The 27,473-nt window shown below is 35.2% G+C and overlaps 1 long non-coding RNA gene across 1 annotated transcript in view; it reads right to left on the reverse strand.

Moving 5' to 3' along the window:
* LOC114677563 (uncharacterized) overlaps positions 1-27,473 on the reverse strand; it is a 573,871-nt gene that overhangs the window by 16,865 nt on the left and 529,533 nt on the right. The window contains exon 3 of the long non-coding RNA XR_003728918.2: positions 631-711. This is a non-coding gene — a long non-coding RNA (uncharacterized LOC114677563). The remainder of the gene's footprint in view (positions 1-630; positions 712-27,473) is intronic.

A 27,473-nucleotide genomic window follows, 5' to 3' on the forward strand; every position in this document is an offset into this window, starting at 1 on the left:
CAAACGTCATATGAATAGAAGGAAAAAGTAAATATGTGAGAAAACCTCTCAGGCCAAAAAGCAGACAAATAAAGGAAATAATTTGTACATTTTCAATTTAATTTACAAGTTGTAGAAACTCCAGGGAGGAAATATAAATAAATAAATAAATATATATATATTTGAATAATCATATACGTGTGTGTGTGTGTGTGTGTGTATGTCATTTGTCAGTGTACTTCATAGAATTTTTTATGCCCAAGGGAAGTTGTCAGAAATGTCACGAGGAATGACAAGAACAATAAAATGCGTAACCCAGATGTCCAAGTCATCTACATCTCCATGTAGTCAAGATTCTTAAAAATTGTAGAAACAGCAGAAAGGGAACAAATGATTCCTTCCCTGGATAAGCACTCTCTTAATCATGCTATCGATTTATTTGTTTCTTTTCTTTAAATGTTTATTATTTCTGGTTATAGAAGTGACATATTTGTTGCCAAAATATTAAAAATACACAAATCATCTTTTTAAAAGATGTTGTTACCACCCAGAATTTAAAGTATATTCCTCCAAAAACATGTTCATCTTAACATTAAGATGAAGAATGATTGGCAGCTGTTAGCACTGATTTTGCAGTCCTACTCAGTGTACCCGTACTATGGGCAACTCATGTCAGCCTTCTGCCATCGATAGGGATCTTGAGAAGCCCGCCAACACATCTCAGTCTTCTTTCTAGACAGGAGAAGAGAGAAGAAGGGAATAGAAGGGAAATAATTAATAAAATAGAGTAAGAGGAAGCTGATACTATTTGTATTTAAAATGTTAGCCCTCAGCAGTGAGGAGAATGGGGTCTTCTGGGAAGTAGGAAACTAGGAACCATAAGTGGTTCCACATTTTACTTGCCAAGTATTTTCTAGACTGTGTGTAAGAGCAAAGATACTGGAGGTCTTTGCATCATAATTTAAAGAAATACTTCAATCTCGGACATTGGTAAATGGAATAAAGGACACTGTATATATGTATGTACCCCTTTTTCTTATTTTTAGGACAGTAGTAATAATCAGTGACTTCTATTAACTGTTTCCTACGTGTCATGCACTATGCTGAACTTTACATGCATTATTTCTTTTTCTTTTTTTTTTTTTTTTTATAGATAAAGTGAGTAGAAAAGGAAAGATATAACCAACAGTTACAAAGTGGCAGAGCCTGGGCCCAAATCTATTTAGATCCTATGCCAGAGCCACTATCCTCCACCACACTTCCCTATCCTTACCAGCCCCAACAACTATGTGAACCATTTTTTAAAAGAGTATCTTTCAAGGTAAAAGATTTCCAAAAGAAAATTTCTTAACGAATTAGTTATTAGAAAATTATGAGATACTATTTTAAAAATGTACTATGTGGAAAACAAGTGAAGACTTTGAAAGAGCCAGACACTGTTGATTAACATTATGTTTATAAAATAGACTGTCTTTTAATCCCTTAATGGTGATGTATAATGCCATAATCAGTTAAAGAGTTTATCTCATGTCATTACATCGTCTTTATATTGTATTTTTTTTTAAAAAGAAAAACATACTGTCATGGGACTGAAATAATAATTCCTGATCCATTGATCTTTCAAACATAGCCATATCATCCTAAATACACCGATAAAATAGAAACAAAAAACGAACTAGTTGGACTTACAACTCCCTCAAATACATTGAGCAGGTAGTAAGCAAAAAGCCTTCCACAGTACCTGTTGGTATCTTAGTGGGTTAAAAAATAGAAATTATTTGTTCTGTACTCATAAGCATAATGATTTCTAAAATATTTGAAAACAAAACAGCAGGGAGTTGTTGTTTAATGGATAAAAAGTTTAGTTTTCCAAAATAAAGAGTTCTGGAGTGTGCTTGCATAACAGTGTGAATGTACTTAACACTACTCAACTGCACACGTTAAAAAAGGTTAAGATGATAAATTTTATGTTATTTGTATTTTGCCAAACAAAATACATGTAAAAATGAAAACAAAATAGCTTTGGTCTCAGGTCAGAGTTTTCTCTCCCGGCCTTCTCTTCTGCCCCACTCTGAGTCTTCCTTTAACTGAATAAATTCAGCTTGTGAGCAAAAGAAGAACAATTTTCTATCATAATCATTACAACTTTTAAGATATGTCAGTGGTTTACTGCTGACATATTAATTATGTCAGCAGTAAATTAATTTATTAATTTATATGGTTAATTAATTTATATGGTTTCTATTAATTTATATAGTTTCTCATAGTTACTATAAATATTGAAGAATTACTTGCTTTCAGAGTTGATAGATTAAAAAAATAGATCTCTCACTATGGCTTTCCTTTTCTTACTAGAATTTTTCTTAATTTCCCTAGGACTTATCATAGTGAATGGCAGCCTTGATCACCACCCCTACTGATTATCTTTTACATAGTTTCCAAAGAAGGGATGACAAAATCTAACGCCTACTGCTTGGCAAATCCCAAAGAGATTTGTACAGATTCCTTTAGCTCATTAGAAACAGAGTTGGAAGAGTTGTTTCTCATAGACACTTGGGCTGTTTCTTGACACATGTCGGCTCTGTGATGAGGCATACCCCAACCTTCTTGTCAGAAGCCAGTTTTGGCATGTCAAAGATGGAGTCACTTGGCAAACTAATCTTCAGGCAGTTAACCATAGAAGACATGAGATAGTCTAGTCCCAAGAGTCCAGTCCCAAGAGTCCAAGCTACTCCTCTGCACCAGAGATTAAGACCACAGTGGAATTCTAGCATATCAATGCTGCTTGGAAAATGTACACTCTCCATCTTAATCAAAACCCAGTTTCATTATGGTTCCTCCTACTGGGTACTATTTCTTTTGGCTTTAATCTAAGTAGCAGTTGCCCAAAATAGAATCCCCATTCAGCTATGAGTCAAACTCAATTGCACGGTTTATCCTAGAGTTTGACCAGCTTCGGAGATCCAGAGTTGGAAATAAAGGATCAAGGAAAACCAACAATTTTCTCAAAATACAGACTGGAACACACGTGCTTCAGCAACAGCTTTGTTGACCCAGCTTCTCCTTCGAGAATTTGGCTTGAATTTGAGGCATTCGTTTTCAGTGAGGTGAATGAAGAGTTGGCAGTCTGGCTCTTACTTACTGTAATTGAGTCAGACAATTAAATTGCTTCCCAGTTACTGAAAATGTAAACCACATACACGTTATGTAGGCCACAGCATTCCAGTGGTGCATGTCCAGTATAGTGACTTAATGCCTGGATATGGAGGACATTTGAGTCAAAGCAGTACAGCACCCTGGCACAGCAGATGCACATGCGTGCACCAAGGGAAATACCAAAGATCTGTAGCTTTGGAAGATATCCTAGAATCAGTGCTGCGGCGAATGGATTTATTTAGACAAAACAATGTATCAGCTTATCATTGTGCTATAATTTTTGGATAGCTTTCCTTAAAAATCTTAAAATGAAGTATGTTTTAAAAATATTTTTATTTACACAGAACCCTCCCCCAAATTCTCCATTTGTCTTCCCAAAATCAAAGTTGTACTTAAAGATGTAAAATAAACATTTTTGCACTGAGAACTTGAAGAAAGGCTGACCAATGTCTCATCTTAGTTTGTGACATTATGTAGACTTTGGAAAAGCCAACTTAGTGACACTGGCAGAACTGAGGAAAGGAGGTAGACTGTGCATATGTTTAACTTGATTTAATATGAATGCCAGTGCTGTCCATTGATTATTTTAATATCAGTGGTGATGAGGAAGCAATGTGTTTTAAAATCAACCTTACTTTCAGGTTAATAGCTATTTTTTAACATCTTAAAATTTTATAATACAAAAAATAATATTGTAATCCTATAATACAAAAAGTGTTATAATACAAAACATAGACTATTAAAATTGTTACTTAAGAAAAAAGATCTGTATTTGGATTTTCCTTAGCAAATCTTACATCTCAGGGCTGTGTAACCTCTCACTCTGTTTTTTGGTATCTGGCTCCATAAGCCCATGTTGAATGTTAAAGAAATGCTTTTCTAGCCTAGCACAAGCAGAATTACCAAGATACATTTGTATGCATCAATGTGTCTGTGTGTGTTTCCCAACCAGGGATATTTCCTGTGCAAGCATCTTTACTGATTCTTATTTCAATCCATTCCTATACTTAGCATACTATGTTCATAGAATTACATTAAGACTTCAATGAGGAAATCCAGTGTTTTCATTGGGCTTGCTCTCTAATTTTCCCCATTTCTATTCTGAGTGTTCTGCTTATGAGATTATCTTCATTAGCATTAACCTTTCTCCAGTAGCCTTGGGTTAAAAGATAAAGTCTAAACTTGTGAATCTGGCTATTATTTTGCTACTAAGTTTTATTGCTTTCATTCTGAGTGCAATAAGGTTAAAAATTTCTCAGTTTCAGAGAAACATATTCATGCTAGTTCCACCTCTTTCAGGTTTTCTGAAACCAACCTTCTTCTGGAAGCTACTTTCATTCTAAGGACGGAGCCAAGTGCTCCATAATAACGGTTATACTTGTTCAATTTCCAAGTGTATGTCTTGACACTGTGATAGAAAAAAATACAACACTAATGGTGAAAAATAGTCATTATACCAAGTCCTGTTCCCATTAATTACTTTTTAAATTTTCTAATTCAAGGAATGCATTAATTTGTATTTCAAGGAATACATTATAATTCAAGGAATGCATTGTGATGTTTAGGGGAGGTGAGGAAATAACATGGTTAGTGTATGTATGTCCTATACTTTAGATAATCTGAAAAATTGTATTAGTCTATTCTCATGCTGCTATGAAGAAATACCCAAGATTGGGTAATTTATAAAGAAAAGAGGTTTAATTGACTCACAGTTCTGCAGGGCTCAGGAAGCCTCAGGAAACTTACAGTCATGGCAGAAGGGGAAGCAAACATGTGCTTCTTCACATCATGGCAGGAAGGAGAAGTGCAGAGCAAAAGGGAGAAAAGCCCCTTACAAAACCATCAGATCTTGTGAGAACTCACTATCACAAGAACAGCATGAAGGTAACAACTCCCATGATTCAATTACTTCCCATCAGGTCCTTCCCACGACATGTGGGGATTATGGGAATGACAATTCAATATATTTGGGTGGGGATACAACCAAACCATATTGTAAACATACACACACAACATATACAATTTTAGAACGTAATATTAAAAATAAATTTTAAATCTTAATAAGCATTTATATCATTTTTTATAAAATTCTTTTTTCTACAAGTCTTTGTTATGCAAAAGTTCTTAAATAGCCAAAATAAAGCATATAAATACAGCAAAAGACAAAATTATGGCATATATTACATTATGAAAACTAGTTTAAAAATTCTTTCATAATGAAGAATTATAAAAGATGCCAAAATACCAAATAAATTTTCCCAGAAAAGTTTCCAAGGCACAAAGCCTATCATCACAAATATCACCTATAAATGCAATGCAAAAGAACTCTAATTCACAATAGCAATTAATTTACAAACATCCACGTTTGCCTCTAATAAGAAACATGTTACCAATTTAGAGAAAATAACAACAGAGTATAAGAAAATTTGAATGACAAGAAATAAAATGTTCTTATTTTAAAAGATGTCAATAATTTTACCCAAATTATAAGAGAACACTGACAAACTTGCAATGAAACATTTTAAGCAAAAAATGAAGGAAAAACTATAAAATTAATTTCAAAAGTCCAAATTTACTCCCATTAAAAAAATATATGTTCAGAGGCTGGTATCATTGTTCAGTTGTGGAGTATGGAGTAGGGAGTGTGCAGATGTCGCTAAAATAGGGGGAAGCCTCACCTCAGGAGTGACAGGCGCCAACAGCAGACAATCAAATAGAATTAGAAAGTGTGATAAAACAAGGTTCAACACAAGGACAGCAGACAGAATTGGTGGCCAATTAGAGGGAAGGAGATACAGATTGAAGCTACAAAATCTGAAATGCTCCAAAATCCTAAAATTTTTATCACCAGCATAGTACTCAAAATGAATAGTCTTCTGAGGATTTTGGATTCTGGATTTTTAGGTTTGGGATGCTTAAACCTAATACAGATATTCAAAACTCTGAAAAAAACTAAAAAAAAAAAATCTGACACTTCAGTCCTAAGCATTAAAGAAAGGAATATTTTACCTTATATATGTCATGTCTCAAGCATCATGTCAGAAATCCCAAAATTCTAGTAGCAAATCTAAGTAGAAATAGTACATAGAAAAGAGTCTAGACATAAAAATATGAAAGAGACGCTACTTTTTATCATTCATCTGACCAGGATGTAGTATGTGAGTGAGTTGGCATGCATATACAGAAATAAACTGGGAAGAACGAGAAAGTTGTGAATAAAAAGAAAATGGGATGACTAGCTCTATCCTTTGTTAAAGCATAAATATAATGATTTTCTTTTTAAAAAATAAATTTAAAAGCATGATGCAGTAAGAGGGAAATACAGAATCTAATACTAAGTGGTATTATGACAGAACAAAAGAAACATCACAATTTAGCTTCACCCAAGGCTGCTATTGAGAGAAATAATTAGTAATTTATAAGAAAAATATGTTTAAATCTCATATCTCATCATAATATAAAATACATTTCAATTGGCGTATAGAATTAACTATATTTTAAAACAAAGAAAATGGTAATTTACTATTTCATACCTATTTATAGAGTACCTATGTGTATGTTATTACTCCTATTCTGAGTGAAACAGGTCATCACTGAAGAATTTTAAACAGAGGAATGAGATCATCTTACTTAACATTAAAAAAAAAATGTCCCTGGGCCGGATGCGGCGGCTCATGCCTGTAATCCCAGCACTTTGGGAGGCCGAGGCGGGCAGATTAAGAGGTCAGGAGATCGAGACCATCCTGACTAACGGTGAAACCCCGTCTCTAATGAAAATACAAAAAATTAGCCGGGCGTAGTGGCGGGAGCCTGTAGTCCCAGCTACTCAGGAGCCTGAGGCAGGAGAATGGCCTGAACCCAGGAGGCGGAGCTTGCAGTGAGCCGAGATCGCGCCACTGCACTCCAATCTGGGTGACAGAGCGACACTCCTTATTTAAAAAAAAAAAAAATCCCTCTCTCTACTATAGTGAGAATAGATCATGAGGAAGCAAGAGTAGATTCTACTTAGAGTAATGTAGCTAAGAAAGATGGTAGCAAGTTATATTCAAATTATGAATAAATTATTTAAATAAAGAGTAAATGGGATTTGAGAAGAAACTCAGTGAGGATTTTGAGAGAAAGAGAGATCCTAAGATGATCGCAAATTTTTGGCCAGAGCAACTGGAAAGATGTCGTTTACTGAGATGGGAAGTCTGTGGGAGGATCATTTGGGGGCAAGATTAGCAGTTCACTTTTGGACATGTTTGCTTGAGATTCTGATTAGATATCCAAGTAGAGATTTCAGGCTGGGTGGAGTAGAGGGAGTGGGTGGCATTTGATTTAGTCTAGAGTTTGGGAAAGAGGTCTGGGTTGAAGATAAAAGTGTTCAAGTTTTCAGAATATAGATGGTATTTAAAGTTGCAAGATGTGAGTAAAGACTGAGGAACTGGGGCGAAATCAACAAAGGAGACTAAAAAGGAGCAGCTGGTGAAAAGAGGAAAATCAGGAGTGCGTTGTCTTGGAAGCCAAGAGGGGGACAAAAGTGTTTCAAGGTGGAAGGAGAGATCAATTGAGCCAAATGTTCCTGATAAATCAAGCAAGATGACAACAGAGAATTGCATTTTGCATTGAGGAGTGGAGTACGTGGTGACAGAGTAAAGGGCTGTTTCAGTGGAAGGATTTTAGCAAGAACTTGATTGGAGTGGGATCAAAAGAGGATAGATTAAAGGAATTAAAGATAGCACACATAAATAATTTTGGGGAGTTTTGCAATCAATGGTAACAAAGAAATGAAAAGTGTCTGGAAGGAGATATGGATTCAGGAGATATATTTTTGTTTGGTTGGTTGTTTTTTAAGTGGAGAGAAATTGCGTTTGCCAAATGGGGTTACATAGTGGAGAGAAAAAATTCGTAATGCAAGGAAAAGAAGAAAAAACATGAACCAATGACCCTGAGTAGGTGAAAGTTGAGTGGAAGGTGTTGAACTTTGTTAGGTATGGGGCCATCCATCAGTAGTAACATGAGGGAGGGCAGACACATGGGTACAGATACAGGTAAGATGGTAGATGTGGCAGTAGAGGCATGGTTTAATATTTAACTATATGTTGTAGATTGTTTTCAATTACGTACGAACAGTTACTCTTATCCCTATATTCGTATACAGTTTCTCATATCAACAGGCTGAATCTATTAAAACTACCTGTGGCTCCTGGTGCAGCCAGTGGATTTGTATTCATTTCACATGAGATGAATTTCTTAATGATTCAAGGATTTTATTAATGAATAGCTCTAAATCAAATGTAGCTCAGTTATATTTCCTTTTTCAATGTCATTCTCTATGGTACATTTTGCTTCTTAAACATCCAGCAAATCTATGATTCTCAGTCTGGGATGATATCATCCATGGGGGTGTATTTTAATCTCATGAGTGTGGAAAGTATATATGTATACTTTAAAAACCCAAATTCAATGTTATACTCTAATTTTTTCTTTTGGGAAAAAACTTCCTGTATTATTATCATCATATAATCTACAGAAAGAAAACCTCAACAAAATATTTTATTACAAGAATACACAGAAAATAATGGATTCCTCTGGGAATCACACTCAGTATGATGTATCAAAATTGGTGGGGGTCGTAGAGGCATTCATGTCCTATATGTATCCAAGGGAACATGCTAAAAAACACTGATCAACATTAGATACATGATATTATTGGTCAGTATATTAAAATGTAGGGCACATGGGTTTTAGCATCTTTTACAACTTCCCTCTGTGATTCACTTCTTTCTTTCCTACCCCCATCTCCAAACTCCAGTAACCCTTTCTTTTATTGCCACTTCCACCCACATCTTAATGATACACTGCTCTGCTCACAGCACATAATCCTCAGGATGATTAAGCTTAAGCCACTACTGCCCAGGAGGAGCTGGCACTTGACTATTGCATATTGACTTTGAAATTAATGAGATAATTGTACAGCTCTTCATTCCACATTCCCAGAATAGTTTCAGATTGTGCGTTGAAGTAATTTACCCTGAAGCTTAATCCATAAATTTGTTGTAAAAAATGAAATAAAGGTCCAGTGAATTATGTACAATGTCAAATACCTATTACATTTGGTATTTGGAAAATGTTAAACCACTGTAAAATAACTGATTTTCACTTGCCAAGCATTTTCATTGCCATTACCATGACCATTTGTTGAAAACCTTCTCAATTAGGAATATTAACTCTTAAGAAGGAAATAAACATACACACACACACACACTAACTTGGTGTGTATTTGAGTTTCAGCCACCAAAACATTTCTCCTCCTTTTCTTTTCCATTTCTGCAGCAAAAAATAAAAGATTTTAAATTTTCTGAAAAAAAAGTCTAATGTATTTCTAAGTCTACATGTTCTCCTACATGTATGTTCTGGTGTATAATGACTTATAAGACCCTTTCTTACAGAGTACAAAACCTAAGTAAGGAAATCATAAACCTTCAATAAGCCTATATAGTCAGCTGTCTTCTCTCTTCTATTATATCCAACAGACAAGGTCAGAGATGACTTAATGAAAGAGCTCATGATAGGGGAACTGGGTAGACCTGGTTGGCAATTGATGCTAGCATTCAAATTGTTACCGTGGTCTCAGTAAAAGGTTAAGAATAGCCCCCATATATTTTATTTTTATTTTTATTTGACTTCGTTTCATTTATAACCAAGTCAAATGTCTACAGTAGTTAAGAGAGAATCACAATTTTGGGGGGAATGAAAATATTGCTGATCGTAAAAACAAACTTTTGAACTGTTTTAATTCATTTAATTAATTAATTTTGAATTCTCATTACTTCTGTAATGATTTGAGATATTAGAATTTCTCTAACATCTTTGGTTTTAGTTCTGGTAGATCTCATTGTGCTTTTGTGACCTTATTTCCTGCAATGGACAACTCTATCTGCAACATGTCCAGGGAATGGTAAACCTGAATTGCATGTTAGGTTATAATAGTAGATGCACATAAATAAAACCTGCCATTACAATAGGCCCTCATATCCACAGGACAGATTCAACTAAGGCCAATGGAAAATATCTGGGGAAAAACAATAAAAAATAACAATATAACAATAAAAAATAATACACATTTTAAAACCAATACAGTGTAACAAATATTTACATAACATTTGCATTGTATGAAATACCTATGTATTACTTATAATACCTGATATAATGCAAATGCTACGTAAATATTTGTTATGATATTTCAGATGATTTAAAGCATACAGGAGGATGTGACTAGGTTATATGCAAACACTGCCATTTTAATTCAGGGACTTGAGCATCAAAAGATTTTGATATTTATGGGGTAGTGGGGGAGGGGATAAGTGTGTGTATTTTGGAACCAATTTCCCTCAGATACTGAGGGACAATTGTACAATAATAAGCAACTGCTATGGTATTTGGGCTGTTGCTTTTTAAACTTAGCAATAAGAGATGAAGATGTGAGTGCTCTTCCATTGGGTTTTGCACTCCAATTTAATAAACATCCCGAATACAGTAACAGCTGAGATTAGACAGGATTCAAAAGTTGGTTCAAATATTTTAATTAAAAATATTCTTAGAATATAAAACTTTTTTACATGTTCGCATTTAGATAGAAAAGAACAAAATATTTCTTTGCAGAAATTAAACCAGGTTCATGTTTTAGTTGTTGCTATTTATAGTTTTCACATTTATGGCACTATTAGGAACCTATGCTATGTTCAAATATATGAAGTTATTATCTGGATAATAACAGCATTTACTAAATTGTTTCTTTGATTTTAAGATAAGCTGTATTTCAGATTTATAGAAATGTAGAACTACCAAAATCCTCTATGGATTGACTAATTCATGCTTCCATTTTACTAGCAGGAAAATTAGAGAGATTAAAAGGTCTGCTCAAAAATCACAAAGCAAATAAGCAGAAGATCGACCACTAAAAGCTAGACTCTGTTTCATTCAGCAAATGTATGCAGGGTCTAGTTTGTGCCACGTACAAAGACAAGTTGTACACACTCTCTGTCCTTCAGTTGCTCATTATCTACTTGAGGGAGTCAAATGGCTTAACAGGTCACTATAAAAGAACAAAGGGACAAAGATTTTTACAGGGTTGAGTTTAAAGGTTAGATTAGGGTGGCTTCTTGGAGGAGGTGAAATATGAAGTGGCATTTAAACCACCTAGAGTGATGGAGAAGCAGAAGGATGTGTCAGGCAGAAGGTAATTCCTCAGGCTCAGAGGTGAGAAAACACATGCTGTTTAAGGGACTGTGGGTCTCTCCACACACTGGAGTAAATCTGGAGCTGGCTAAGAGCAGAGAGAGAGGAGATTAGGGTGATGACAAGGGGCCAAGAGCTTTGTCAAATTTTGAAATTTACACTTTATTCTGGAGGCAATTGAGGAGACATGGTTGGGATTTTGGCAGAAAAATAACATTATCAAGCTTGCATTTTAGGAATGATATCAGACTGCAGCATGAATATTGAACTGGAGAAAGGAAGAGACAAGAAGCCAGGAAAATGCTTCCTCTATCACAACACAAAGGGTCTTTGTAAGAATTAGAAAAAGAACTCCTTCCTATTGGAAAATTGTCATAACACGCAGAAGTTATTAGAACAAGATTCTCTATCACCTTTTGCTGCAGAATTACTGGCATTCATATAGAAATCTATGTGATGTGATATGATACTTTTGTGCAATACACAGCCTCCCCAACTGGTTCTGTCCTGCCACTCCTCCTAGAAAACCCATAGAATAGTTATGACTAATTCTGTCTAGCTCTTGAAAATTTACAAGTCCCATTCAGAAACATTATTTCATGTACTGTTCCTGATAATCCTGTGAAGTAGTTAGAAAAGGAAGTATTTTTACCCTCATTTTACAGATGAGAAAATTAAGCCTTAATTAGGCCAAGTGACTTGTCTACCACCACAGCTGGAGACAATGGAGCCCAAATCTCTCCACCGTTATTTCAACCTCTAAACATTATGCTTCATCAGTTTCATTTCTTTATTGCCTCTATGACTTATAGCAGGTAAAAATATCAAAAATATAAAATATGCTAATTTCTTAAAGAAGTTTAGCAAACATCTGACAATATAGCTAGGGTTTGGTAGGGTGGGTAAAAGACCATAACCTTTCCTTTTTTTAAGGTCAGAAATTAAATTCAGAAATTGTGCCATGGAATACTGATCTACTAGTTAGTCTCTGAGTGTGGGGACAGGAAATTGACTTAGTTCTATTTTCCTGATTCAAAAATGCACTTTGTTTTTCTAATATTTAAAATCCTCTAGGATTTCAAATGTATTGCAATTCATATTTTAGTAACTCAGTCTGTATTTCTTATCCTGCAAATCTTTAATATAGATATACATGAATAAGAAATTAAGTTCTAATTACAAATAAATATTCCATATTTTGAACTAATTGAGATATACAATGTGTTAATATAGCTGTTAAATACCAAAATGTGTAATGTATTTCGCACTTGTCACTTTTCATCTAATTAAGGAAACCTTAATGACTCTGTTACAAAAAACATTTGGGGATTACTTTATAACCTTGCCTGCATATTTTAAACTGCTATTTAGTACAAAATATCAAGCATATTTGGTTAGCAGACATTTTAAATGTCACCTAGAGGGAAGGAAATTAGAATCAGGATTAAACATTTCATAGCTATGCAAGGATGAGTGATGGTTCTTCTGCTGTCCTGTCATTGGGGCTGAACAATGGAATTAGTTATAGAAAATCAAACTCTATCCATAGGATTAGAGTTGCATGGAGTGTTTTTTTGTTTTTTTGTTTTTTTGTTTTTTGTTTTTTTTGGCCTGGAAAATAGAAGTGAGAAGGTCTAGCAGAATTCTAATTACTTGATGGTCCTCTTTTCAACACAGCCCTCCAATGCAGAGAAGCAGTGCGTGCTATGGTTAAGAGCAAGAGTCTTAATAGACTGGGTGGCTATGCCACTCTGCCACTGAGCAGCCATGAGACACTGGGCAAAGTTCTTAACCTCATTTTGCTTCATAGAGTGGTAATGAAAATTACATAAATTAATGTATGCAAAAATACCGGAACAATATCTGGCACATAATATGTGCAGTTGTAAGCAGCAGTTTTTGTCATTAATAGGATTGGAAGGAGTATCAAATTCCATTGTATCTGCTCAATTGTGAAAATTAGGTTGCTACTGAAAGTTTTATTACATAAACACTATGGAGCATGTGAAGAAATAGAGTTAAGAAAAGCTTCCCAAATCTTCATTAGGAAAAGAAAAGGAAACTCTACAACTTTATGTTTCCTTTCTAGGGTCAAGTTCTATTACCTTCTCTATCTTCAAAAGGAAAGAAGGTAGATTAGTGAAATTGAATCCTTGTAGATGCTCAAAAGGCATATACAAATAAGACTGTGTAAGTTATAATTGACTGGGAGGAAAACTTTAGGTTAAGAAAGCATCAAATAAGCAATTCCTGTCTGAAAGTCTGTTTGATTTATACCTAATACAGTGTTTCCAGGGCAATTCCTAATGATGTCCATTACGTAGTGGGAAAAAATTGCTCTAAATACCTGATCAGTGCTGTCATTTGCTTTCAGATAAATAGGATGTAAATGCATTTCAATTAGCAATCCTTAAAACATAAAAATAAAAGCAAACCACTGATTTCAGTGGTTTGTGTGTTCATCTTCTCCACTAAAATGTGAGACTCGAAAACAAGAACTATTTAATTTTGAAAATATTTTTACTTAGAAATAAAAAGTAAACTCTAATTATTGTTTTTAATAAAATGATTACTTCTTAGCATTCTCGCTATCTCAAAAGTGAAATAAACATAGGTTTGTTTAAGAGCCTAAATAGCAGACTTCTCAGATTTCAGGTAATTGAAGAATATACAGCTGTGAACTTTATACCATAATTTAAAACAGGCAGGACAGTACTATAATTTTCCACAGATAGTCATTTAATATTTCCACAGAAATGCCATTCTTCTTAGATTTCAAATGCTTTAAATTTTGTAACGTATCATAGTTTTGCAATAAAATGTTTAAAGAAAGGTTATTTCGAAATTTTCTGTTGTCTGGGGAAAAAAGGACAGGACATTTTTTATAGCTAAGTTGTAAAGGTTAGATTTCTTTTGATTACAAGTGAATGAAGATCCAAACCAAACTGGCTCAAACAAAAATAAAATTTATTGCCTCAGCTAACCAATATGTTCAGGAATAAGTCTAGCTTTGGTCAAAGCTTGACCGTGGTAAATTATATCATCAGGACATGCTTTTTCTCTGTAACCCTTGGCTCTGCCTTTTACTTGTTGTAGAGAAGTAGTTGTCAAATCTCAGATGAAGTTGACTTTATGGTTATAAGTTGACTGCCAGTGGTTTACACTTACAGATGTGAATAATTCAGCTGAGATAAAAGACCCAGAATGCAGTCTCAGCAGCTCTGATAGGTTGAAATTGAAAAGGACACAAAAAAGTAAGGATAGTCCATGAGTCTGAATTAGAAGAATTTAATATTATTAAAATGACAAAACTTCCCAAAGAACTTGACAGATTCAATTCAATCCCTATCAGAATACCAATGATCTTATCTACAAAACAGAAAAAAAAATTCTAACATTTTATGGAACCACAAAATACCTCAAAAACACAAACAAACAACAACAACAACAAAAATCATGAGCAAAATGAACAAGCCTATACAAATCAGAATACCTGACTTTACATTACAAAATTTTAGTAACCAAATCAGCATGGTACTGGCATATAGACCAATGGAACAGAATACAGAATCCAGATATAACTACACATATATTTATAGCCAATTCATTTCATACACTGGGGAAAGGATGATTTATTCAATAAATGGTGCTGGGAAAACTGGATAACCATATGCAGAAGAATGAAACTAGACCCTGTCTCTCACCATATACAAAAAAATGAAATCAAAATGGATTAAAGACTCACACCATGAAACTACGATGACCTCAAAGACCTCAAACTATGAAACTGCTATGAGAAAACTTGGAGAAATTCTTTAGGACATTGGTCTGAGCAAATATGTTTGTAAGTCTTCAAAAGCACAGGCAACAAAAATAAAAATAGACAAATGGGATTACATAAGCTCAAAAGTTTGCACAGCAAAGAAAACAATCATAAAATGAAGAGACAACTCAGAGAATGGGACAAAGTATTTGTAAACTATTCTGACAAGAGATTGATACAAGAACGTAAAAGTAGCTCAAACAAATCAACATCCAAAAAGGAGAAAAGAAAAGATGAAGAAAGTGGACAAAACTTCTGAATAAACATTTCTCAAAAAAGACAGAGAAATGGCCAACAGCTATATGAAAAAAAAAGCTCAAAATCACTTATCAGAGAAATGTGAAATGAAAATTACAGTGAGATATCACCTCACTCCAATTAAAATGGTTTTTATCAAAAAATAAGGAATGATAGATACTGGTGAGAATGTGGAAAACGGAGAACTTTCTCCAGGGTTGGTACACCATTGGTGGGCATGTAAATTAGTACAGCTGTTATGGAAAACAGTATGGAGGCTTCTCAAAGAACTAAAAATAGAGCTGCCATGTGATAGAGCAATCACATTACTGGGTGTTCATCCAAAAGAAAAGAAATCAATATATCAAAGAAATACCTGCACTGACATGTTTGTTGTAGCATTATTCAGCAAACATATGGAATCAATATCAATGTCTATTAGTGGAAGAAATGATAAAGCAAATATGTTATTGTTATACAATAGGATATTATTCAGGCATAAGAATAATAAAAGTTTGTCATTTGAAGCAACATAAATGGAACCAGAGGTCAATATGTTAAGTGAAGTCAGCTAAGCACAGAAAGACAAATATCACATATTCTCATTCATATGTGGAAGATCAAAAGTTAAAATAGAAAGTCGATTGTTGGTTCCTAGAGGAAGGAAGAGTATGGGGAAGGGAGGGATGAAGAGAGGTTGAGTAATAGGTATAAATAAACATTTAGAAGAATTAAGACCTGGTGTTCACTAGACCAGTAGGGTGACTAAAGTTAACATTAATTGATTGTACATTTTGAAACAACCAGCAGAGAATAATTTGAATGTTCCTAGCTTAAAGATAAATATTTCAGATGATGGATATTCCCATCACCCTGATTTGATTACATGATTATATCAAATCACAGGTAGTGCAAAAATATGTATATCTAATATGTATCAATAAAATTAAAAAATACTTGTGATTTTGTTGCTTCTTTGTATTGTTATGTAGTCTCCATTTCATTGATTTCTACTCTGATATTTATTTATTTTCCTAATTTTGGGTTTGGTGTGTTCTTGCTTTTTATTTTCTTGAGATGGATCATTAGGCTGTTTATTTGAAATCTTTCAGTTTCTTTTTTATATAGAAATCTATTGCTATAAATTTCCCTGTCAGCACTACTTTTTTGTATCCCATAGGTTTTGGTATGTTGTGTTTCCATTTTCATTTGTTTCAAGGAATGTTTTGTTTTTCTTTATTTATTGACATAGTGGTCATTCAGGAGCAAGGCATTTAATTTCATATATTTTTACAGTTTCCAAAGTTCCTCTTGTTGTATTGATTTATGGTTTTACTTTATTTTGGTCTGAGAAGATACTTAATACAATATCAATTTTTTAACATTTGTTGACACCGTTTTGTTGCCTAATCATATTCTATTCTGGAGACTGTTTTGTGTGTGAAGGAGAAAAATGTATATTCTGCAGCTGTTGGATGACATATTCTGTCAATGTCTGCTAGGTCCATTTGGTCTGTTGGGCAGATTAAGCCGGTGTTTCTTTGTTGATTTTCTGCCAGAGTGATTTGTCTATTGCTGAAAGTGGGGTGTTGCTGTCCCCAACTATGATGGTATTGGGTCTATGTCTCTTTTTAGCTTTAATAATATTTGCTTTATATATCTGGGTGCCCTGGTATTGGATACAATTTACAATTGTTATATCCTTTATCTAGGTTAATTGCATGTATTTACAATTGTGAATAGTGCTTCAGTGAGCATTCATGTTCATGTGTCTTTATAGTAGAATGATCTATTTTCCTTGGTATACCCAGAAATGGGATTGCTGGTGTGAATGGTAGTTCTCTTTTTATATTCCTCTTTGAGGAATAGCCATACTGTTTTCTACAATGGTTGAACTAATTTACATTCCTACTGACAGTTGTATAAGTGTTCCCTTCTCAATGCAACCTCGCCAGCATCTGTTATTTTTTGACTTCTAAATATGGCCATTCTAACTGGTGTGAAATGGTATCTGTCTGTGGTTTTGATTTGCATTTCTCTAATGATCAGTGACATTGAGCTTTTATTCATAGTCTTGTTTGCCACATGTATGTCTTCTTTTGAAAAGTGTCTGTTCATGTCCTCTGCCCACTTTTTAATGGGGTTTTCTCTCGTAAATTTGTTTAAGTTCCTTATAGATGCTGGATGTTAGATTTCTGTCAGATGCATAGTTTGCAAATTTTTTCTCCTGTTATGTAGGTTGTCTGTTTACTCTTTTGATAATTTTCTTTGCTGTGTAGAAGCCCTTAAGTTTAATTAGATTCCACCTGTCAATTTTTGCTTTTGTTGCAATTGCTTTAGGTGTCTTCGTCATAAAATATTTGCCCGTTCCTATGTCCAGGATGGTATTGCCTAGGTTGTCTTCCAGGGTTTTTATAGTTTTGAGTTTTACATTTAAGTCTTTAATCCATTTTGAGTTGATCTTTGTATATGGTGTAAGGAAAGGTTCCAGCTTTAATCTTCTTCATATGACTAGCAATGTATCCTCGCACTATTTATTGAAGAAGGAATTCTTTTCTCATTGCTTGTTTTTGTCAATTTTACTGAAGATCAGATGGTTGTAGGTGTGCAGCATTATTTCTGGGCTCTCTATGCTGTTCCATTGGTCTATATGCCTGTTTTTGTACCAGTACCAAGTTGTTTTGGTAACTATAGCTTGTAATATAGTTTGAAGTTGGGTAACCTGATGGCTCCAGCTTTGTTCTTTGTGCGTAGGATTGTCTTGGCTATTTGGGCTCATCTTTAGTTCTATATGAATTTTAAAATAGCTTTTTCTAGTTCTGTGAAGAATGTCATTGGTGGTTCGATAGAAATAGCATTGAATCTGTAGATTCAATGGGCAGTATGGCCATTTTAATTATATTGATTCTTCCCCTCCTTGAGCATGGGTTGTTTTTCCATTTGTTTGTGCCATCTCTGATTTATTTGAACTGTGTTTTGTAATTCTCATTGTAGACGTCTTTCAACTTTCAACTAACTTTCTTTTTTTTATTTTCTGACTGGGTTATTTCAAAAGTCCTATTTTCAAGTTCAGACATTTTTTTTTCTGAAATATGAACTAGTCAATTGTTGAGGTTCTCAATTGTTTTTGTTTCATTCATTGAGTTATTTATTTCCAAGATTTCTATTTTTTAATGATATCTGATTTTTTGTTGAATTTCTCATCCAGATCATGAATTGTTTTTCTCATCTTTGTGTTGTTCGTCTGTGTTCTCTTGTATCTCACTAATTTCCTTTAATATTATTTTAAAAATTCTTTTCAGTCATTTTACAGATTTTCTTTTCTTTGGGATCTGTTACTGGAGAACTATGATGTCATATTTTCTTGCTTTCTCACGTGTCTTGTTTCCTTATTTTAATATCTGCCTAACTGGTGTAACAGTCACCGATTCCAATATTATAGATTGGTTTTTGTAGGTAAAGATTTTTCCTATTGATGCATCTATAGCGTTTATTGGGTAGACTCCTCTTTAATTCTGGGTGAATGTAGTAGTATAATCTTCATATGGTTTCTTTCTTGGCTATAGTCAGCATTAGTGGTATCTGTAAGTTCCTCAGTGGTTTAGACTGCAGTTGTTAGTGAAGGTTGTGGTGAGGCTTTGGTAGGACAGAGTGGGCCAGACCTTGGATACCTATGGTAGTGATGGCAGGCATACTGTGCCTGAGGTTTTAACAGGTTTATAGTCCTTAGGGTTTTAACAGCATATGCTGGTGCTGGTGGTGGTGGGTTTGGGTGAGCTAGTCTTCAGGCCCATACGCAGCATGCTTAGGTGCCAACAGTGGCACCAGCAGACTGGGTAGGCAGATCCTTGGTTCTAAGTGATGTGTGAAGGTACCTGTGGCGGTAATGCTGGCCTGGGTTGGGTGGTCCCCAGGCCCCCAGGTGAACACTGGAAGTGGCAGTAGTGGCAGGTTGGACAAAATGTTCCCCAGACCCTTTACAGGTTCCTGCAGGCTCTTAGTAGGTCAGTGTTTATGATCCTGGATGGTGAACACATGCATCAGTGGAGGTGGACAGGGAAGGCCTATCCATAGGCCCACAGACAGTATATGTGAGCCATGATGGCAGGTGAGATGGGTTTGTCATCAGACCACAGTATAAGTATGTAGGCACTGGCAGTGGCACCAGTGGGCAGGTCAGGCATCTCCCCAGGACCCTGAATGGCATGCACAGGTGCTGGTTGTGGCAATACAGACACAGGCAGGGCGGGTCAATCCGCAGTTCCCTGAACAGCTTTCTTGAGCACTGGAAGTGGTGGCAGTGTGTAGAGTGGGCCTGTCCTCAGGTTCTTGAACTTCAGGCACTGGTGTTGGTGGTAGCAGAAACTTGGATGTTGTGCACAGGTGCTGGTAGTGGTGATAATGTATAGGGCGGGCCCATTCTTAGGCCACTGGATGGTACTCTTGGGCACCAGTGGTGGTGGGCATGTCAGGCTGATTTGCAGGTCCTCAGATGATATGCCTAGGTTCTGGCAGCAGCAGCAGGCAAGGCTTGACTGTCCTTAGGCCTTGTTGGTGTGCATGAGTGCTGGCAGCAGCAACAGGCAGGGTAGACTAGTTATGAAATCACTTGATGAGACGTGGTTGCTGTCAGTGGCAGGGGTGCTAGGCAGGCTGCTGTCAGGCTCTGGAGAGCGCATGCTTCAGTTCCCTTTTTCTGAAGACAGCCCCCTTGGTCCACTGTACTGCCTGTTCCATGGGGTGCAGGAAACTGTAGGTTAGAGTGCTGGGGATCTGGCCACACCTATGGTCCAGCTAGCATCATCACACTGCAGCTTCCTGAGTGGACGTTGGGGGATATCAACAGGGTTCCAGGGATGTGGAGATGCAAAGATGATTGGGTCCTAGGGTAAGATGTATTTTGCTGGGGGCTCAGCTTCCAAAATAGCTCTAGGCTGCAGCTGCTTGGGCCTCAGCAGGTTGCAGGGAGAGTACAGTGGGACCCAGTCCAAACTCCCTCCCTGAAACAGTGTCATCATGGGGATGTCAGGTTCAGGGCTACATTAGTCTCAGGGCCTTCAAAGGTTGAAGGGCTCTCCCATGGCTAGGATTGCAAGAGCCCGTGGTGGGAATACGAACTGAGGGGGATCTCTCACTTAACTTTCCCTGCAATACGGAGTTCCCCTGGCTCTGAATTGATCCTGGACCTGCTGGCTGCTTTGTTTCCCCCTTGTTCCATGCTTCAGAGTTTCCCTGTCACTTTCTTTCCAGTGTTCTCTCCTAGAAGCTCCAGTCAGCGTGCAGTTACCTACTCACTCTTCTGGTCCTTCTTTGTGGAGGAGGTGAGTGCAAGTGCAGGGTGCCTCTAGTTAGTCATCCTCCACCCCTGGAGTCCTCATATTTATATTTTTGTTATGTCATGTGTACTAATCTGGTGCTCAGGAAAGATTGCTCAAAAATATGAATTATTGTTCACCTTAGCACCTTTTGCTTTGTAGAAAAAAATTGTTGATTATAAAATCTCTCAAAATTGACTGAAAACTGCAGAAATACCATTTACTCTGTGGCACAGCTCTATTCCTAAGCCTATAAACACTTAGGAATTCCTTTTTCTCTATTTAACTTTGCATAACAAGTAACTTAAGTATCTGCTGGTAACCGCTGATTACCACCACCCTGGCAAACACACACACACACACACAAATCTCTAAAGTCTAAGCTACTAAATCTGAACTTACACTGAACCAGTATTTTGTGTACAAAGACTGTTCTATGTTTGAATTGGGTCTTCATCAGTCAGTGAAAGATGACACAGTACCAAATATATCATCATTTTCCCCTTGAATTACTAGGATTTCCACTTAAGGAAAATAGGACATATGCGTGAAATATATTTAAATGCAACTTCCACAGTGACATTAAGAAAAATAATTGGAAATAAAGTTGTATTCATTTCTTTAGTGGTAGTTTGCTTCCTTGCTTATGAAGCATGTTATTTTAAGTGAAAATATCAAAGAATATGAAGGAATAATGTTACTGAAGCCAAATACTACAGGATATATAAATACTTGAGTAAATCCTTATGAGAAGAAGAAATGTTTTCAAATCCTCAGCTTTTCAGAACAGAAACAGTGTTGATTCTGGCACTGAGTGTAAACCACCTACATATCACTTTTCATGAGCTTCCAAAAGATGAAGCCAAAGGACAAAAATCTATACTGAAACTCCCTGTTGAGAATATGGCAAAAAAAAGAGAAGCCCAACAATAATGGTGATATTAAGTCTGTATATTTAATAGTTCTAGACTATTCCAACCAAGGAGTGAGGATTGTAAATACTTGGTCATATTTATTTCTTGTGTTTCATTTATTGCCTGTTTTTAAAAACAATAGGCATTGTAGCCAGCATTTTATCTGTGTGATTGACTATGTGAATTTGCTTAAGACCAGCTCTGGGGAAAGAAATTCTTTTTTCTGAAGACTTTGTCCCTCTGACCCATGTAACTGGAAAGAAGAGGAAAAAGATTGATGACAAATCTCATTGTTTTCTTTCTTGGATATATATCTCTTTTAACTCTAAGACCATAGTCTAACTAGAACATAATGCTATTATAGCATTAATACAAACGTATTATAGCATTAATACAATACAAATATTGAATATTTATTCAATATTTTGAATAAAGGAAGCTTTTAATATTTTTATCTTAATATGTTGTATTTGATTGACCCCTGTGAACTACTTGCTGCTAAAAAACATTAATCTGATTTTTTTGGTAGAATACTTTATGAGCTACTTCAATCTAACCAAATATTTAGGTAGAATCTAATTCAGTTGTAATATATAGAGTTATAGCAAGCACATTTGCAAGGAGTTCTCATTGATTTCTTAAAAAGTGTTTTATTGCCTAGGTGTAATATTTTAAGAAAATATGGTAAATCTACCAGCAGAAATATACAGTCATTGAAAAGTATGTTGAAAAATAATTTTCAATGTAAAATTTTTTAAAAATATAATGCTATTGTCGATGAGCATTTTTTCATGTGTCTGTTGGCTGTATGAATGTCTTCTTTTGAGAAATGTCTGTTCATATACTTTGCCCACTTTTGGATAGGGTTGTTTGTTTTTTTCTTGTAAATTTGTTTGAGTTCTTTGTAGGTTCTGGATATTAGCCCTTTGTCAGATGAGTAGATTGCAAAAATTTTCTCCCATTCTGTAGGTTGCCTGTTCACTCTGATGGTAGTTTCTTTTGCTGTGCAGAAGCTCTTTAGTTTAATTAGATCCCATTTGTCAATTTTGGCTTTTGCTGCTGTTGCTTTTGGTGTTTTAGACATGAAGTCTTTGCCCATGCCTATGTCCTGAATGGTACTACCTAGGTTTTCCTCTAGGATTTTTATGGTATTAGGTCTAACATTTAAGTCTGTAATCCATCTTGAATTAATTTTCGTATAAGGAGTAAGGAAAGGATCCAGTTTCAGCTTTCTACTTATGGCTAGCCAATTTTCCCAGCACCATCACTGGCCATCAGAGAAATGCAAATCAAAACCACAATGAGATACCATCTCACACCAGTTAGAATGGCGATCATTCAAAAGTCAGGAAACAACAGGTGCTGGAGAGGATGTGGAGAAATAGGAACGCTTTTACACTGTTGGTGGGATTGTAAACTAGTTCAACCATTATGGAAAACAGTATGGCGATTCCTCAAGGATCTAGAACTAGATGTACCATATGACCCAGCCATCCCATTACTGGGTATATACCCAAAGGATTATAAATTATGCTGCTATAAAGACACATGCACACGTATGTTTATTGCAGCACTATTCACAATAGCAAAGACTTGGAATCAACCCAAATGTCCATCAGTGACAGATTGGATTAAGAAAATGTGGCACATATACACCATGGAATACTATGCAGCCATCAAAAAGGATGAGTTTGTGTCCTTTGTAGGGACATGGATGCAGCTGGAAACCATCATTCTTAGCAAACTATCACAAGAACAGAAAACCAAACACCGCATGTTCTCACTCATAGGTGGGAACTGAACAATGAGATCACTTGGACTCAGGAAGGGGAACATCACACACCGGGGCCTATCATGGGGAGGGGGGAGGGGGGAGGGATTGCATTGGGAGTTATACCTGATGTAAATGACGAGTTGATGGGTGCAGCACACCAACATGGCACAAGTATACATATGTAATAAACCTGCACGTTATGCACATGTACCCTACAACTTAAAGTATAATAAAATAAATAAATTAAAAAATAATAATAATGCTATTGTCAAATGAAAGGCAGAATATATAATTTTTAATGCAGTATCAACTTAATTATATATAAAATATATAAATAGTAAAGATAAGAAAGAAATTCAAAATATGAACATTGGTTGCAAAACACATGTGACTATGACAAACTTCTTTCATTATTTTATCCATGCATCCTTAAACCCTTCTTCTCTTCTTCTATTATTATTATTGTCTATGACTCAACTCTCCAATTTTTCCTCTGGTCAGAAGCATGCCATAGGCTTTCCTCTCTTTGAATAATGTCAAATCTAATCAATTGTTTTAACCTAGAAATTCTAATTTTCAAATATTTTTATATCTTGCTTTTTCCATTTCCTGTCCTGCTATTATTGCCCTGTATCAGGCTTGCATCATCTCTTTCCTGGACTGCAACAGCCTATTACCTGTTTTCTACCTCTACTTTTGGCCCCTTGACAACCATCCTCCGTGATGTACTCTAGGAAATTCATTTCAAGTGATGACATTACCATGTACTTGTTTTTAAATGATGTCCTCTTGCCTATAGAATCAAGTTCCTCAGTGTGACATAAAATAATCCCTCTATGACCTAGCCCTGATCTTTTCTTCAGTCTCATCTTGCCCTCCTCATATTTACTACATATGCAGAATGTATACATTATGAAATTTTACACTGTATAGATTTGTTCAGACTATTTCTACTGCTCAATATCCCCTAAAGAAAGCTTATTCCTACTACAACTTACAACTAGGGTAGCTTCTCCTTCCTGGAACCTTTCCTCTATTGAGGCTAAGTAGCTTAACTATCCCTGACATATCCCTATTGCTTCCCAGTTAGCCTATACTATATAATATTAAATTAATTTACTTAGCAATTTATTTTTTTCACTATAGTAAAATCTTTTGGAGAGCAGACACTGTTAATAATTCACAATTCATTCATCCCAGTACTTAGCATGGGTCTGGAATACAGCAGACACTCAATAAATGTCTGTTGAATGAAACTGAACTTACAGTTACATAAAATTAAATTTGGATTCAATGTCTTGCTCTAGGAAGTTAATGCTTAGCTATACTAAGAACCAGTTAAATAGATGTTGAATACTGGAATTGGGCAGTGTTATCACTACTTTGGTATAATACAGAAATCTAAAAATAAAATAAAATAAAATAAAACTAGTTTATCTTGTGACGTTTCTGTCTCTTGTTACATCCTACAAAATTGTATATTGAAGTTCCTTAGAGATATGAGGGCAAAGGAAGTGTGTTCTTCTTTAAAGCTTTGAATAAAAAAGCAGACAAGTATAATATGTCATAAATTAAATAGGCACAAGGTCAAACATTGTCTCAATTCTATTCTATGTAGTTTCTGTGGCTTGGAAGCTTCTTTTAAAGGCATCGTATTTTTCCTGACACTTACCTAAGAGGACATACCTAAGGTTTGGAAATCAGTAGAGAACATCCATTTCTGAGAAATTTCCTGTGTTTTGTGGTTCTGGTCAAGATGGTCAAAAGCACTGTGCCATGTATCCTTTTGGTCTGGTCTCAGGCTTAGCATAAGAAGATCCTTGAGATTCAGGTTCAAATACTGATTAACTGCAGGCTCTGAGAAAACCAAAGAGATGCTTGGGTTTCAATTTCCTTCTCTGTTATACACCAGCATCAATACTTCTCAGGAAAAGAGGTCAGCCATCTCATCCAAGCATGACCAGACAGTTGCTTTCACCATCCACTACAGTCTCAGAAACTACCTGGAAGAAGCGCAGATTGCAGAGCCTTAACTTTTAGCATGTTGTTACTGGTTTTCTAAGATATTGTGAGAAATTAGATCTATTATTTCAAGTTTTCAAGTATAAATAATATTCACAACCCGAAGCCATTCTTCACTGGTGCATTGATAGCCTGTGGTTCCCTGTCCTATGTCCACCAGTTTCCTTTGTGTTCTTCGTCGTTAGTACAGTTGTGCAATCTATAATTATATGCTTTATAATGCATTGCCCATTATTCTTTTGATCTGGCCATTGTTTGATAATGTCTTTTCCTGGGTTAGAATAAGTTCCCAGGTAAAATGTTTTGGGAAGCTGGTTGTATGTTAAACTTTTACTCTTTCAAATATTTACGCAATTATTTTTCACACACACACCCCCTCATTCTCATCTAAGCCATAGAAAACCCTCTTTATGCAGAAAAGCACAGATTGCCCACCAGGAAGGGGATTCCCTTCTGAAACCAGAACAAACTTTTACTCTAATAGTTTAACTTTTCCTTCACCTTAAGGAAGAAAGCAACAAAACAATCACTTATAAAAGGGGATTAGAAATAGACTGAAACAGAAGTTTGGCATGTTTAGTTCTTCTAATTTTATCCACTGATTTCTTCCAGTGATGTTAATAGTACCTAGTATAGGAACAGTGGACAAGGAAGAATGAAATACAAAAGAGAATAGTAATCTATAATTAGAAGAAATAGAAGACAGAACAGGGAAAAGAGAAAGAGACTGAGTAAAGAAAGGCGATTGCTTACTCTGTGTCAGGCAAATAGTCCAGAGCTTTAAATTTTTTAAACCATTGAATCTACGTTTTACATACTCACTAAGCAAATAATCTTATTATTCCCACTTTAGAATTAAAGACATGAGTCTTGCAAGATTAAGTAACTTGGCCAAGGTTACACAGTTCAAGGCAGAGCTTCCACTTCAATTTCAACAAATATTTGTCCAGTCTTTGTTAAGCGTCTATGCTGTGAATAATATAAAGATCTGTGACTCATTTTCTTTAATTTTCTGAGGAATAATTTTATAGCTCATTTTTTCTTTCTGTATAAGCCAAATATTAGACATTTGTTTCCCTACACATATTATTTAAATGTATGATTTATTCAATATTAACAATTGGAGAAGTGTCTTTGAAACGTAATGAAAGCATTTGGGTCTTCTTCAAAGAATTAGGTTAAATATAATTATTTTCTCTTGGCACAAAAGTATATTGCTTCATGATAAAACATTATTTTTCAGAATTAAGAATCTAATAAAAATGGTTTAAATGTATTTAGCTTGCTGTAATATTTTTGATGAAGAGAATCAAACGAAGTTTCATTATATTTTGAAGTCAGCATTTTAATGGCATGTGAAATTATGCTATGATAGATAAAACTGTTTTTAGTTATCTGTGTACAGAAAACATTAAAATGGAAAATATTAGATAGTTATAATCAGTCATTCATATTATATGCAGATAAATATGGAAGATGAAATGTATTTTAAACAATATAATTCACTCCTATAAATCAGTTATCACTGTTATATATTCGAGAGTTTCAGTAAGTATGTAGCATAGTTAGATATTTAAATAAGTGCTTATTAGAGCTGGCTATAGTGGTCAAATTTTGCCATTTTGCAAATATATTAGCTATTTATGAATATTTATACTACAGAAATTCTTAGAAGTTTTACAGGAGGAAAGATATTATAAATTAGGGCTAATTGTCAAATTCATTTAAAACTTATGTAATCTTACCCCTGATGATTTTAGGGAATTAAGAAGCCAAAATGTATTATGTGTCAAACTATGTTATAGAATTGTCTTATTCAAAATATGGCATCTAGTAGCTAATTGGAGGAATGTGGTTTTTGTCCTTAGAATGGAAATACCCTAAACATAGGTAAGTGAATTGTGTCACATTATGAGGCTGAAAAAAATCAGGTCAAATTCCCAGGGGTCGTGTGCTTCTGGCTAGCTGTCACCTGCCCTCTCTAAATTGGGAATAATAAACTGTAGGGTTTTGTAATGTGAGGTTGTCAT

Source organism: Macaca mulatta, chromosome 4, assembly GCF_049350105.2.
Source record: "Macaca mulatta isolate MMU2019108-1 chromosome 4, T2T-MMU8v2.0, whole genome shotgun sequence".
In the NCBI taxonomy this organism is placed as follows: Eukaryota; Metazoa; Chordata; class Mammalia; order Primates; family Cercopithecidae; genus Macaca; species Macaca mulatta.